The sequence below is a fragment of the Vombatus ursinus genome, unplaced genomic scaffold (genome assembly GCF_900497805.2).
Source record: "Vombatus ursinus unplaced genomic scaffold, bare-nosed wombat genome assembly UNPS02014779.1, whole genome shotgun sequence".
NCBI classification, from domain to species: Eukaryota; Metazoa; Chordata; class Mammalia; order Diprotodontia; family Vombatidae; genus Vombatus; species Vombatus ursinus.
This window is the reverse complement of record NW_020954557.1, coordinates 24,801,033-24,816,107: the sequence shown is the minus strand read 5'-3', so window position 1 is coordinate 24,816,107 and position 15,075 is coordinate 24,801,033. Positions and strand designations below refer to the sequence as shown.

The window sequence follows — 15,075 nt, the reverse complement described above, 5'->3', positions numbered from 1 at the left end:
AGCTTCACAAAATTCAGATATACTTACTGGTCTTTCTGTTGGGACTATTTCATCCTGTTGGAGTTAGTACGACCATGAGGGAGGTAATCACCTTCTTTAGGAAGCAGCAACAATGAAGGAGACATTTTCCATTGAGCAGCCAGCACCTACTCAAGGACTCTCAATCTCACAAGATAGCCACTAAGACTGGAAACAGTCTTCATTTCTCACCATCACTGTTCAGTTACCTGGGCTCAAAGACAGAAACACAAAACAAAAAAGACAGCCAGCAACTTGAGGTCAGTCTCAGGTACACCCTAGACAATCACATATTCTCGTTGCAATGTGCTTACGGATGCTATTGCTGCTTGAGGTGAGGGAAGATGAACCCTACCACGGCCCACAAGTTTTAAGGAGAGCTGGCCAAGTCCCATAGAAAAGACAGAAAAAGAGAGGATGGAGCCTTTCTCTAGCTCTTAAAGCGCATTGAGGGAAAGTTGTCCCTGACTCTGTGAGCCATGACCTTCAACTTATTGCCCCAGTAAAGAAAATCACCTGCCAGCTCCAGCTCTGTATCTAAAAGCTTCTCTGTAGTCTGGAGAGAGGAAGAGGGTCGAGACTGATACAAAGGGATTTAGGACCTTTTGCTGCTGTCATGATAAAGTTTTTCGGGTCCATAAAAGAGAAAGCACAGTTGTCCCCTTTCTTTCTACCAAAGTCAGAGCAGCAGCAGTATCAAGAGTGCAGGGAGTAGCAGCTTCACCCTCACTTGCCAAAACGTCCCAAATTATTGCTTCCAGTCTAAGGACCCGGGCAAACTTCACAAAGCTGGCTCTGTTGGGGACCTGGCAAAGATGCATCATCACCTGCTGTTCAAAAAACATGACATGAACAAGCAGGATGAAGAACACAGGACACCTTAGCACCTGGCTTGCACTACTGGATATCCAGATGTTGTGTCCCTCTTAGTGGAGAGAAAATGCAAATTAAATATAGGTGACAGTGAAAATAGATCTCCTTTGATTAAAGAAGTACAATGTCAGCAAGAAGAATGTGCAAGTATTCTTCTAGAACATAAAGCAGAATCCAATCTTAAGGATATCAACAAAAACACTGCCTTTTTAGTTATGCTGCTTTAATGTATTATTAGTGAATAAATTGAACATAAAGCCAACATTGAAGCACAAAATAAGGATGAGCATACACTACTTTTACTTGCTGTTACTGAAAATAACCCAGAAATGGTGGCCACTCTCTTGAAGAAAGGAGCAGATGTGAAGGCTTCAGGTAAGTAACAGAGACTGTCCCGTATGCTTGCTGTTGGCGGTGGACCGATTGGTATCTAGGGTCGGGGGGTGGGGGGTGGGGAGAGACCTATGACCTCGAGGCCTAGAAGCCACATATTCCCCACCCCTGGATAGTCAATCTTCTCCTGCAACATGATGTTGACCTCTCTCTCCAAGATATTTATGGATTGACAGTTGAGGATTATACTATTTGCAGTCATTATTCAGTTCATCATGAACTAATTTCTCAATATAAAATTCAGAAGAACCTTAAGAAACTCATTTTTTTTCCTGAAATGAGCTGTCCAGAGAGGCTTTCTGCTATTTATATTTCTTAAGTGAGTTTACCACAATTAAAGGAGGCTCAAGAAAACTATCCTGATACATAGCACACCTGTTGAAGAATAAAAATAACTTTCCTATCAGATTTTAATTTTTTAAAAGTAAACTTTGGAGTATACACTCTAACAAAAATAAATAAATAAAATAAAGAGTTGCTGTATCATGTCAAAGTACCCATCTACCAGCAAGGGCACGAAATGTATGTTTCACAGAAATGGGCCAGTTCCACGAAAGGTATCCCAGGACAATACTACAGCTTTGCAACACCTCATGTCTAGTGAGTATCAGAGGCATTATTTGAACTCAGCTCTTCCAGTTTTTAGGTTCGGCAATCTATTAATTTTTTATAGCACTCCCCAATGAGACTAGTTTTCTTATGTGCCTCATAAACTGATTCTAAAGGTCATTCCAGAAGAGGACTCCATTTCCCACAGCGAAAAAGCTACCTGTTAACAGTTAAGAAGGTTGTGTTGAAAAGACAGATTCAGTTTTCTTTTTGTTCAAAGCCAGAGTTTAGGTGACATCGGAACTTTTCACTGATTGTGCCTATTTATTTCCTGCCAAAATGAAGTGGCAAATTTTATAATTGTCAGGTGAATTCAGAACAGCCAATTGAAATGATTCAGGGTGAAAATGCCATCTCTGGCCTTTGTCTTTTAGATAGTTCTAACTTTAGCATATAGTTGTCAAACCCTTTGTATCACTTCATTTCAACAATGTAAATACAACCTGAGAAGAGATTTTAATGAATTGTTTATTAACTTGAAGTCTTTAAAAGAAGTCTGAGATTAAACTGTGTTGAATTACATTCCTTTGAATCAAATTAACCATCAAAAAGAACTCAGGTTATTTCTTCAGCTGAACATCTGACAATCCAGGGAAAAACCAGTTATTCTCATTTGATTCTCCCCTGTTTCATTTTCTTTCCTCTGCTGCAAATATAACTTAAAATTAAAGTTATCATGTATAAAGGGAATTCAGGTGGCTTAGGGTGATATCCAGGAAGCTGAATTTTATATTAAACAAAATCTTTTGCTTCATGAGTCAGGAAGAATTTGGAATACCATGAAGTCAGTCAAGGTGGACATAGTTTGTCACTTTATTGGCTAAGAATATAGTGATATTTTATGTTCCAGAGGAAGTAAAAAACATCCAACCCCACATGGAAGGAAAAAGAAGTCTAACTCATGATGTTGTAAGGGAAAGGAGGAGACCAAATGGGAAAATTCTCTTTCTGTTTAAGCATATTCTGTATCATACTTATACTTGACATTTGTTTTGCAATTGTTTTAATTATCTATTACTTGCACCACCTCTTCATATTCACTAGTATTGCTATTTACATATCATAAGCAGGATCTTTATAGCATAAAATGAGGAAGTGAACAGGAAATCATTTACTTAATTAGACTTTCTATCTAATGTCAAGCTAGCTCATTCACTCAAAAAATTTTCTAATGTACCCAATAATTCATATTGGCTGTCCAAATTGTTTTAATCAACCAGATAATTGACAAATCTCTACTTTTTACTATGTAAACAGAGAAAAAAGAACGAGGTTTAACACTTTGACAAATTGGTGTCAGAGAACCTAGAATCAAATTCCATTGCTGCGACCTATCATCTGTGGACCTTGGGCAAAGATTTAATCTCTAGGATTCTGTTTCCTCATTTATAAAATAAAAGGAATTTTGACTAGATGATCTTTGAAATGTCTTTCAGTTCTGGACATATGATCCTATGACCTTTACATTTTCCATCAAGCTCTAAACCTCTCCCCGACTCCATTCTGCCCTCCATTCAGCCACCAACCGGATTTTCCTAAAGCTCCGGTCCAACCATGCCACCCCCATCCTGTCCTGCCCAACCTCCTCAGTAAACTCCAGGGGTTCCCTATCATCTCCAGGATCAAATATAAAATCTTCTATTTGACGTTCAAAGCCCTTCATAACTCGCCTCCTATCTTTCCTTTTTATACCTTACTTCCCACCAATTAGCCCTTCCATCCAGTGATATTGGCCGCCTGGCTATCCCAACTAAAATCTCATCTTCTACAAGAAGTCTTCCCAATTCTCTTAATTCTAGTGCCTTCCCTCTGTTAATTAGTTCCTATTTATCCTGTATTCAGCTTCTTTACACAAATTTGTCTGCTTATTGTTTCACCTATTAGAATGTAATTTCCTTGAGAGCAGGGAGTGTCTTTTCGCTTTTATTTGTATCCTCTTCATTTAGAAAGACAACACATAAAAGGAAGCTGAAATTGGGGAGACATCTGGATTGCAGCCTGAGAAATGACGAGATGAATAGCCTGGGTGAGTGGAAGTTGATCAGCGATAAATGGAAGTTCTGGGATGTGCCATTCAATTAGAGGGAAGAGTCACAGGGTAGAGGTGAAGGATATTTAGAAGACATGAATTCCAGGGCTTAAATGATCTTCCAGAATGCAGAGGTTTCTGGGGCATGATGGAGAAGTCCATAGGGCAGCCTTATTGCTGTGGTTTCACTCTGGCTTCCATGGCATTTACTCTCCATTACCTCTGCCATCCTAATCTTCTTTGCTGGCTGCTTGGGCTGCTCCCTTGGGTGATCCTTGCTTTGCAACTTTTCATGTGTTTAAGGCTTCTATTCATTCATGCTGTCTTCTCAGCTTCCATGCTCCCATATACTTGCCTTTAATCTTCAGAAGACTATAGAAATTGTCTGTTTGATCTGAACAACTAGGGGGCTGCGGATGCATATACTTGGGAGCAATGAGGAGCTTCAAGAAGCAGGGCATAGCCTGTGTCTGGTTGGTCAAGACAGGATTTGTGGGAATGGGTCTCTGCCAGAGAAATCCTCATATTCCAGACTATAGATGATTGTAGGGATTAATAGTTGCTCATTCAAGGGTTTATGTTTCTTTCCTTTTAATAAGACATTATTCTGTGATTTGTGAACTATAGACTTTGAAATTAGGAGTTGGTTTCAGTACTCCAGGGGCTTTCATAAATATAGTTTTATAAGTTTCCCGGGCTGGGGCTATAAGTGAAGAGAATGATAAAAATCTTCCAAAGTATACCTAGGCCCTTTATGTTACAGGTGGGTCACTGATACAAGGATTACGCAGAAATTTTAGTTTCTTTTGTTCAAATTGATATTTTTCCAGAATAGGTAATGCTGGTACAGGAGCCAAGAGACAATCCCCCCCCACCCCCTCCAAGGCAGAGAATTGGCTTGGGTCCTGAAAATAAATAAAAATATCCAGCAAGTCCTGAGAAACTGAGATCATAATGGGCCACAGAACCCCAGGGGTGTTTCACATCCCAAATGGCAATTCTATGCTCTAACTACTCTTAAGTGGTCAATTTAGGAACAATGTCTTCCTACAAAATCAAAATAATGTTGTAGGCCCCTGCCACTTTCAGTTTAGTGAAAAAGATGGCCTGATGCAGTATGTCTAGCAAGTCAGGGATCAGAGAAAAAAATGTACTTGTCCTGCTGTGTGATAGTGTTGAGGGTCTAATAAACATAGCAAACCCTCCATTCGTTTTCTTCATGAACAACATAAGAAACATAATCACACACGAAAGGATAAACCCCTCATGGAAAACATAAAGAACTTCATTCTAAGTTCTGGTCGGTCAGTCCACAAGCATTTATTAAGGGTTTACACTGTGCTATGCACCGGTGATATAAAGAAAGGCAAAAACAAAAAAACAGCCCCCCAAACAAAAGCTCAGGAACTCACATTCTGATGGAGAGATAACATCTAGAGAACTATAAATACAAGATACATAGTACAAATGAACAGTGGGTGGGAGGGGAGCATCCTGCAGAAGACAGGATTTGAACAGTCTTGAAAGCCAAAAAGAAGTAAGGAGGGGGACAGCATTCCAGGCAGTGAAGACAGCCACTGGAAGAAATGGAATCAGGAAATGGGTTATCAGCTGGAGGAACAGCAAGGTCAGTGATGCTAGACTGTAGATTATATGGAAGGTAGGGGGCAATGCAATGTAAGAAGGTTACATTTGGTTCTAGAAGTATTAGGGAGTTACTAGAGTATATTGAGAAGGAAGAGGGGAGTGAAATGGTCACACCTGAAGCTTAACAAAAGAGAATAAACACAATTTGAGGGGAATGGGACACCACTAATTTTTTTTATATTACTAGTTGCAACTAGGTCACTATCTCTTAATTTTAACACCATCATCAATTATACCTATCCTAATTGTTCAAGGAGTCAGCCTTAGGACATGTCAGAGGGAAGATCTCTCAGGAATTCACTTGCACTCTTTTAACTGAGCCCGTGATTTCATTGGAATAGGAAGCTCCCCAAGAATAAACTAATATTTGTAAAACATTTAGCACAGTGCTTGGCACATGGTAGGCACCTCGCAAAACGCTTGTTCCCTTTCCTCCCAACGCAGATCGGCACTTGGTCTACAATGTCTAATCTTAGAGACCTGCCTGGGGCACTAAGAGCTTATGTGGTCGAACATCCAGTAATGTGACTGAGGTAGAGCCAGAACCCAGGTCTTTAAGATGCTAAGGCCAACTGTCTTTTTCTACTGTAAAATGCTGCCTCTCTGATTTTTTTTCTTAGAACGTTATAATTTACATTTATCTATCAGCCCAATTTAGCAGGGGGTTTGGAGTCACAGATCTAGTGAAGCAAATAATTCTGCTATTCAAGACTTGCTTTTAACCAATAATAAGGAGGAACTGTTAGGGAAATCAGAAATGACAGATATCTTAGGAGATAAAATGTGTACCATCTTGGAGTGCATAATAGCAATGAAAGGGCACCCCAGATGTAATCTGATGCATACACTGTATTTTTTGAGAATAATGTTTAAAAAAAAAAGAGAAAAGAAAACATTCATAGATATGATCCCTATAACCTGAGACTTTAAAAAAGTAAATTAGATGAGGATTCTCAAGAACAAAATTTCTAGTGATTTTGTCTAAATTTATCTGATAGTGAAATGAAGTGAAGATAGTGGAGAATAAGTGGTAGTATTTAAAGAGGCCCTTATGACTACATAAGAATTTCATCAACAAACTCAACTTTAAAAGGATTAATTGAAAACAAATATAATAGAAAACTGATGTAAAAGATAATTGAAGACAGATATAAAAGAGCAATAGATTTTATGAATAGGATCAGAAACATAAACATTAAAGGTAAATAATAAAGACAACATAAAGGGTTTTTCATTTAAAACTGGGTTGGGGAGAAAAAGATTAAGAAAGGACTAGCACCCTACTTGTGGTGTTTGGGAAGGTAAAACAAATGAAGGAGGACTTATTTGAGGGGCAGCTAGGTGGCAGTGGATAGAGCACCAGCCCTGAAGTCAGGAGGACCTGAGTTCAAATTTGACCTCAGACCAAACACTTGACACTTACTAGCTGTGTGACCCTGGGCAAGTCACTTAACCCCAATTGCCTAAAAAAAAACAACAACAACAAAAAAAACCACTTATTTGGCTGCTATTTTCTCTGCCTAGAAAAATAATCTTAAGATGAGGACATATAACATAAAAATAATGGGAAAATTGAGAATAATAAGGAATTGAGAGTATCAACTCATCAACCAATTCAATTCATCAAGTGGAGGTGAACTACATTCCCGAGTACTAAAATACTTGTGAATCTGCTTGCTGAATTGCTCTTGGCAATAGTTTAGGAATCATGGAAGTCAGGTAAGATTCCACAAAACTGGAGGCAAGCAGATGTATTTCCAAATTTCAAAAAGAGGTCAATAAAACATATTTGTCACTGGTAAAGTTTGAGATTAGATTATTACAGGGACAGTTTATGAGTACTTGGAAAGAGAAGAAGTGATCAAAACAAAGATTAATAAATTTCAAGGAGCTGTAAGACATAGTATCTTTGATAAATCAAGGGATTTAACAAACTCTCTGACAACATCCTGGTAGACACAATGGAAAGACAGGAATAGTGACTGATAGAACAAATAGTTAGGTTCCAAAGTGTTCAGCAAAGATGTCCAAAGGGTGTTGACTAATGGATAAAGATCAGCCTGTATGGAAGTCTCTAGTGGAGTTCCCTGGTTTTTGTTTTGTTTTGATTTGTTTTGTTTTTTACATTCTTTTCAATGATACATATACAGGCATAGATAGCATGCTTGTCACAATTGGACAAGACACCAAATTGGAAGAGATATCTAATACAAATCAACAAAGATTTTTTCCATCATGCCACAGCAGCATTCTTTTGATAGATGGTCACTGCCCCACCTCTTCTGATTTATTAGTTCCTCTCAAAACTTACAATTTAAGGAAAGTGCTCAAGTCTACTCATGTCTTCCTTCCTCTCCAGTCTCTATTCCTGTCTCTCTGGACTTTGTCTACTATCTATACTTCACCCACCCCACCCCACCCCACATTTTGCAGTTTCCTGGTTCAGAGAAAGTATTTAATAAATATTTGCTGATATAAAACATTAAATAATAAAATTAGGAACAAAGATTGACTAAAGTTAATGAGATGAAATTTAATATGGCTAATTGGAAAATTGTACACTTACGTTAAAAAAGTTAACCACATAAATATGGAATAAAGATGATGTCACCAAAAACCAGTTCAAGGCAATGTTAAAAACCACTGAAAGGTTCCATGAAGTTCATCAGTGTGATACAGCAGCTGACAAAGCTTGCACAATTTGGGCTACAGAAGCAGAAGTACAGTACAGAGAATGAGGAAGGTGCTATACCCTGGCCAGAACTCATCTGGAATCTCATTCTGTGCACCACATTTTAAAAGGGAAATTGACAAGTTGGAACCAGGATGGTGAAGGGACTCAAGACCACATTCTATCATGACAGACATAGAGCTAGAAGGGATCTCAGAAGCAATCTTGTCCAATCCTCTCAGTTTACAGATTGGGAAACTGAGGCTCTGGTAGATAAAATGACAGATACGGAACACCAAATGCGGGATATGAACCCAGATCCTCTGGCTCCAGGGGCAGACCCTATCTGACCACGTGCCTATCTGACACATTGTTCTAAAGTCAAAAAAGGCAACCTCTTTCTTTATGATATCCTTTGGTTAAGGCATCTACTATCCTTGTGTCTTTTAGGTTTCGTAAGATTCTGTGTTGTAAAGGTCTTCAAGCTTGTCACATATGAAGTGTTGCACAAATCGAAAGTATAATTACCATTTCAACAATTTCTAACTCTTTTTACACATCTGTTTCATAGTCTCTCTTACATATTCAGGCTTTTCGAAGGCACTAAAGATATATTGAAGTTCAATAAATAATTACCAAAGCGTTTTTAACAACTTGGATAAGGGAATAAGGTATTAAAATATTTTTATTACTTGGAAATGACCCGTAGATTTGAACTGTCATGAGAGATGTATTTTTTAGAATTAGAGAGGGTTTTTCTCATGCTTTTTAAACCACACACACACACACACACACAAAATTACAGAAGATATTACCAGGCAGAAGACTTCTCCATCAATTCTGACTGAATATTTCCTTGTGCAGAAAGGTTATGTACAATTAACTCTTTTATGAAGGCCATTTGCAGAGGGAAGAATTGTAATAACCGATTTGGCAAGAATTGTAGCTTTCTTTTTAAGATTTGCTTTGCTATCTCCTTTGAGAGGAACAAAGAGCCTTTGGTTAATTGGTGTTTGCTTCAAATTATTCTTATCTGTCTTTATTTTATTCAGTAAGTTGCTTTGTTAATTAAGCAAGTTCCAGATGAAACCACACCAATATTTATGAGATTATGAAAACCCAACACCCAAGTAAAAAAATTTTGAGTACTCCAACTTAAATAACATTATTTTTTCTCTAAATTGATATTGGTTTGATATAATCTATATTGCCAAATAAATTCCACCCACACCTACTTTCCCAAGAGAGCTATCTTTTGTAACAAAGGAATAAAAAACAAAAAGAAAAAAGAATAAAAACAGTTCGTCAGAACTAACCTAAGTCAACCGTCTAACAATACAAGCGATGTTCCATACACATAGTTTCCACCTCTCCAAAGAATAGAAAGATACATTTCCTCATGTCTTAATTGGAGCCAAGCTTGTCATTAAAATTAGTGTTAATTTTCTTTTCTAAAATTTTAATTCTTTCCATTTATATTTTTGTAGTTAATAAATATAGTTTTCCTGATTCTGTTTATTTTACCTTGTATCAGTTCACATAAATCATCTTATGATTCTCTATATTTTTCATATTCTTCATTTCTTAAGGTACCACACTCTTTTATCACATTCATCTTTTACAATTTAACTATTCCTCAACTGAAGATGATGCTAATATTATGAATACATATCTTTTGAAAACAGTTGTGACTTTGATAATGATAAAAATAATGTCAAAATGCTGACATTTATTTATACTAAAACTGATATGCCAAGGAAAAGATTTTTAATTCCATACTTCTTTTTAGGAGAGTTGTGAAAAAAAATGAAATCACAAAATTGAAAATTTACAAATAGCTTTTGATTTCATATTTTTATTCACCAAAATTATTAACCAAAATATTTTAATGTTTTTCCTCTTATTTTATTTTCACATTCAAAATAATTGTTGCACAGATATTTGGGTAAAATTCCTTTTCCACGTTCAAAGATTAAACATTGAATAAAGCACACTCTTAAAATAAACAAAATGCGTTTTATTACCGAGCAGTACCTTTTACATGCTCATATATCTCACAGAGCAAAAGCAAATATTCCTCTAAGATAGTATAGATTTGCATCCTACTGAAAAATTGCCTGTATGGATATCCTTATCTCATAAACAAAAGAAGTAATGACCAAAACATTTATCATCCATTTAAACAGTTGAAAACCCAACTGCTACACCAATTACCTCTCTAGGACAGAGACAATGACTATATTTTGAATTTCCACTTTCTTCCTGTTCTGAAAATCAGTGATTCAATCTGTACCCACCTTGATTTTTGAGAGTGGAAAAATAGAAACAGGTTTATCTTAAATGTCTGCAACATTACCTATGGGAAAAAATAACTTGAATGAAGACCAATGATGCAAATAAGAAATAGCTTTGTTCTGTCTGTGTATTGTGGTGGCAGGCAAACTGACACATTCAAGAAAATATAATTATTTATGCACAAAAGTCCCACTGCAGATAGGGTAAAATATAAATCTAACCGCATGCACATATTAGAATGCATATCTAAATGTTCTGTGCTATTTGTTTCTACATGTGCTTTCCACCCTAGGTGACAATGAATCAGTGAGAGAGGAAGTTGATTTCTCTTATCAAACAATCAGGATTCTGAGACTTGGATCTTTTAGCAGTACGATGCCAGTAAAAGACATCTGAAACAACTTTAAAATCAAACAGAAGGATTTATCTTATGAAAGGAATAGTAAAGAGGAACTAAAAGGGTTTAAACTTAAAAGAGGGAAGACAAGAATCTTTAGTTGCAGAAAGAAAGGTAGAATGTAATCTGTAATTGCACAAAGGAAAAAGGGAGAGTGATAAAGAAAACCCATGTCCACTGTAACAAAGCAAGACAATTCAATTAGAAAATACAACATTTTAAGCTAAGTAATTCTAAAAGTTAAACATTATAATAGATCACTAGGAGAGGTTATAGAATTTTTTTCATCAAGAATTTTTTTTTTAAATAAAGTCTCTAGTTATATGATGGAAGGATTACATATGAGCAAGCTAGGTGTCAGAGTGAATGGAGCATCTGACCTCAAAGTCAGGAAAACCTGAGTTTGAGCTTTGCTTTACTAGCTATATCACTTTGGGAAGGTCACTTAATTTCTTTCAGCCTCAGTTTCCTCATCTATAAAATAAGGGAGTCGAACTTGATGACTTTTAAAGACCTGTCCAGCTCCAAATCTACGATTCTATTATTTGAACCCAGATCTTCCTATATCAAGTTCAGTTCTCCATCTGCTTTGACACAGTCTAAAATTTTTAATATACAGAGAAAAAGAGCTTTTTCTGTAAATTAAAACACTCAACCTAGTTTTTATTGTAAGTGAACTCATGGCTTAACATAGTACATGTACTGAACTGATGCTGAGTGAAGTGAGCAGAACCAGGAGAACACTGCACACAGTAAAAGCAACATTGCGTGATACCAACTTTGATAGATTTAGCTCTTCTCAGTAATGCAAAGATCCAAGACATTTCAAAAAGACTCATGATGGAAATTGCTATCCACAAGGAGAGAAAGAACTATGGAGTCTGAATGCAGATCAAAGCATACTATTTTCTCTTTTTTTTTCTTTCTTGTGGTTTTTTTCCCTTTTTGTGGAAATATGTTTCACATGATTGTACATGTAAAGCCTGCATCAAATTGCATGCTGTCTTGGAGAGGGGGGAGGGGAAAGACGGGGGAAAGTTGAGAACTCAAAATCTTATAAAAGTGAATGTTGAAAACTAAAAATACATAAATAATTTTTTTTAAAAATAGTTCATGTACTTTTCCTCTCCACCGCAGTTGGATCATGCACATGAGCCTCAATAGTTCAGTCAATAGGCATTTATTAAGTGTCATTACATGTCACTGTGTTATATGAGCTGAGGATAAAAAATACAGAATAAAATAGTCCCTGCCCTCATAAAGCTTACTTTCTTTTGGGGCAAACAGCATGTGCATACATAAGTATTTTCAAAATAAATATGAGGAGAAGCACTCATAGCTGTGGGAAGGAGAGTGAAACCAAAACAGGATTCATGTGGGAGATGGAGTCAAGGTGCTGATTAAAATCTCCCTAATTTGGAGAATAGAGTGGAGGTGGGAATAGCCTGCTGCAGCCAAGAAGGTCCTCACAGGAAGTGGTCAGAAACACCTTGTGGACAATCGAAGATCAAGGACTGAATTTCCTTGCACCATGTCTTTGTTTACTTAATGAAGATATATAACCCTGTAATCCTTGCAACTCTTCTTCCCGTCTTGGTTTTAATAAGCAGATGCAATCGAATGGCACAATATCAACAAAGGAAACATGAGTGCACATGTCCTGGATTAGGATTCAGAATATTTTAGTTCAAATACTGACTCTGTCATTTATTAGCCTTGTGATTTTGAACAAGTCAAATAAGCAATCTGTGCTTCTTCTTTATCCTTTAAGAGAAGGAATTGGACTAAATAGTATCTACGGTCCTTCTAAACTCAAAAAATCTTAAGCACCTAAAATGGGAAAGATGAAATATGAGAGGTGAAAAACACTGACTAAAGTGGAAACAGGGTCAAAACTACGAAAAACCAGCTCCCTGAGAGGCCCAACAAGAGAAAAGGTCAGAAGTTTGACAAGAAGCGTGATAGTTTGGTTCCAGGTAACAAACAGGATGTGAAGTTAGAAGCGTTTTCTCAATTTGCCAGGCTTAGTTGGTCTGTGCTTGGGCGTGCCTATGCCGTATAGCTGTCTGGGCACAGCTGGCCCCTTCCTGAAGTTTCTTTTGAAATCCCTTCCATTCGACTGCTCCTGCCCTCCCACCCATTTCCTGTGGCAGCAACTGAATCCTACTGGAGTCAGAAACACACATTTCTAATAAATCTTTCTAGGGAACAGATTCAAAAGTATTAATGAAAGACATCAGAAATATCTATACATTCATAGTCTTTGCCCCCACGCAGTCAGTTCCACAATTTTATACTTTTAACCATTCAATTTTTTTGGTTAATGTTTTGAATTATCTATTACATTTCATTTTAAGTGAATGTTACTCTGAATCACTTCCCTAGAACACCCCAAGACCTAGTTACTTTTCTTGCTTCACTCTCCTCCAGTATTTTCTCTGTTAAGATGAAGGTCTTGTTTTGTTTTGGGTTTTGGGGGCATGCTATTTGTCTATATATTCTAACAGAATTTGTTCATTTTTCTTTTACTTATAAAAAAAACCTCTTTTGTTTGTTGTTCCTTCTGTTAAAAACAATTGCTAGGAGGGAAGTTCATTTTCTATTCATAAAGTCTACTTCTTTTGCTTTCTAGTAAATGTTTTTTTTTCAGCCATTCCTACAATCTTTTGTTCAAATAATGTTCAAAACTATTGTTTAATTAAAATATCAAAAATTATGGGGCTAAGCTAAAAAAGAAATGCTTACTTAAGAGTGCATATTCCTGTAAACCAGAATCTGATTCTCTAATCTCTAGGTTGAAGAGTAAACTCACATAAATCAAGGATAGTCATTTACCATTGGTTCACAAGGGTTATGTCAACAAGAGAAAAGTGACATTATATTGCACTCCTTCACTTTGGATGTTTATACATATAAAATGCATGGTTGGTAAGGGACCCTAGAGGTCATCTAGTTCATCTTCCTACCACAGGTAGGAATTGCTTTGCAAATCTACTAAACAAAGGAAAATGATTAATTTTTTTTACATATAAGAAATGTTAAAATATTTTACGTTAGTTTTTTTTTTCTTTTACTATGTGTTGTCTTCTTTTCCCTGCTATTACTTGTTATACATGATTTGGTATTGCATGACTAAATCTTTTGATGAACAATCTTTCATTCTTCATCATGATATCACACCGCATATTAAGCGTACCTTATTCCAAGAAAAGCTTTGATTATATAGCCCATAGTTTCTCAATGAGGTTTAAATCAAATGAGTCCTCAGGCCTTTGAAACATGTTTATCTCGAACTCTTAGATAAGTTTCTCAACTTTTCACAATATCCGGAATGGGTGCAAGGTCATTTTAGTGAATATCCATTTAGGAATTTCTGTAATTCTGGAACAATACTGTTTTTCAATATATTAATAATTTTTCAGAGTTCCTTATTCCATCAATGGGGACAAGACTTCCAGACCCTTGGAAAGTGAAGAAAAAAATCCCCAAACATTTTTTGGACAAATGTTTTATAGTCTGATGGTGAAGTCCATATAATATATATGCTAACCTGAACTTCTCTGTTATAGCCTTGAATTTTAAAAAGTGAATTTTATTAGTTAAAATTATATTTTTTCCAATCTTAAGTACTCCTATATGTGTAATGCGTAATTTGAAGCATTTTTTTTTTATTCACAGAAACTTTTTTCAAGTTTTCTCACTATTCTGCCAACTTCAAGAAGCCTGTGTTTTAATGTAGAGAAGCCAATAATAAGTCCTCCAGCCACCAGGGCCTTTGCTTGTTTTTTCAAGACGAAGCTATTTTGCAGTAAAGGTTTGTCAATTCTTGGCATTTTTTATTTCTGACCACACTTTCCTTTATGCTTCAGTGTGGTGGATCCTGTTTCATTGTGGGTTTGAATGATCCTTGAAATGCTTGACTTCACACTAAGAACCACGACAACATTTCTAACAGACTTTGATAGATAAACAGAACTAAATTGCTCTACGAGGTCTACAAATTTTGCCAGGAATAACAACCATTCTTAAAAATAACACAGAATTAAAAACAAACCAAAAGAAAATGAAACGTGAGGGGCACAGAGATCAATCGCCTCATGCAGGCCTAACAAAAGGTGGGGAAACCAGCTTCATCTGGTCTCA

General features: G+C 36.5%; 1 pseudogene; it reads left to right on the top strand.

Annotated features, from left to right (window-relative positions):
• Positions 1–613: 613 nt before the first annotated feature.
• On the top strand, positions 614–1,603 carry LOC114045655 (annotated as a pseudogene).
• Positions 1,604–15,075: the final 13,472 nt, after the last annotated feature.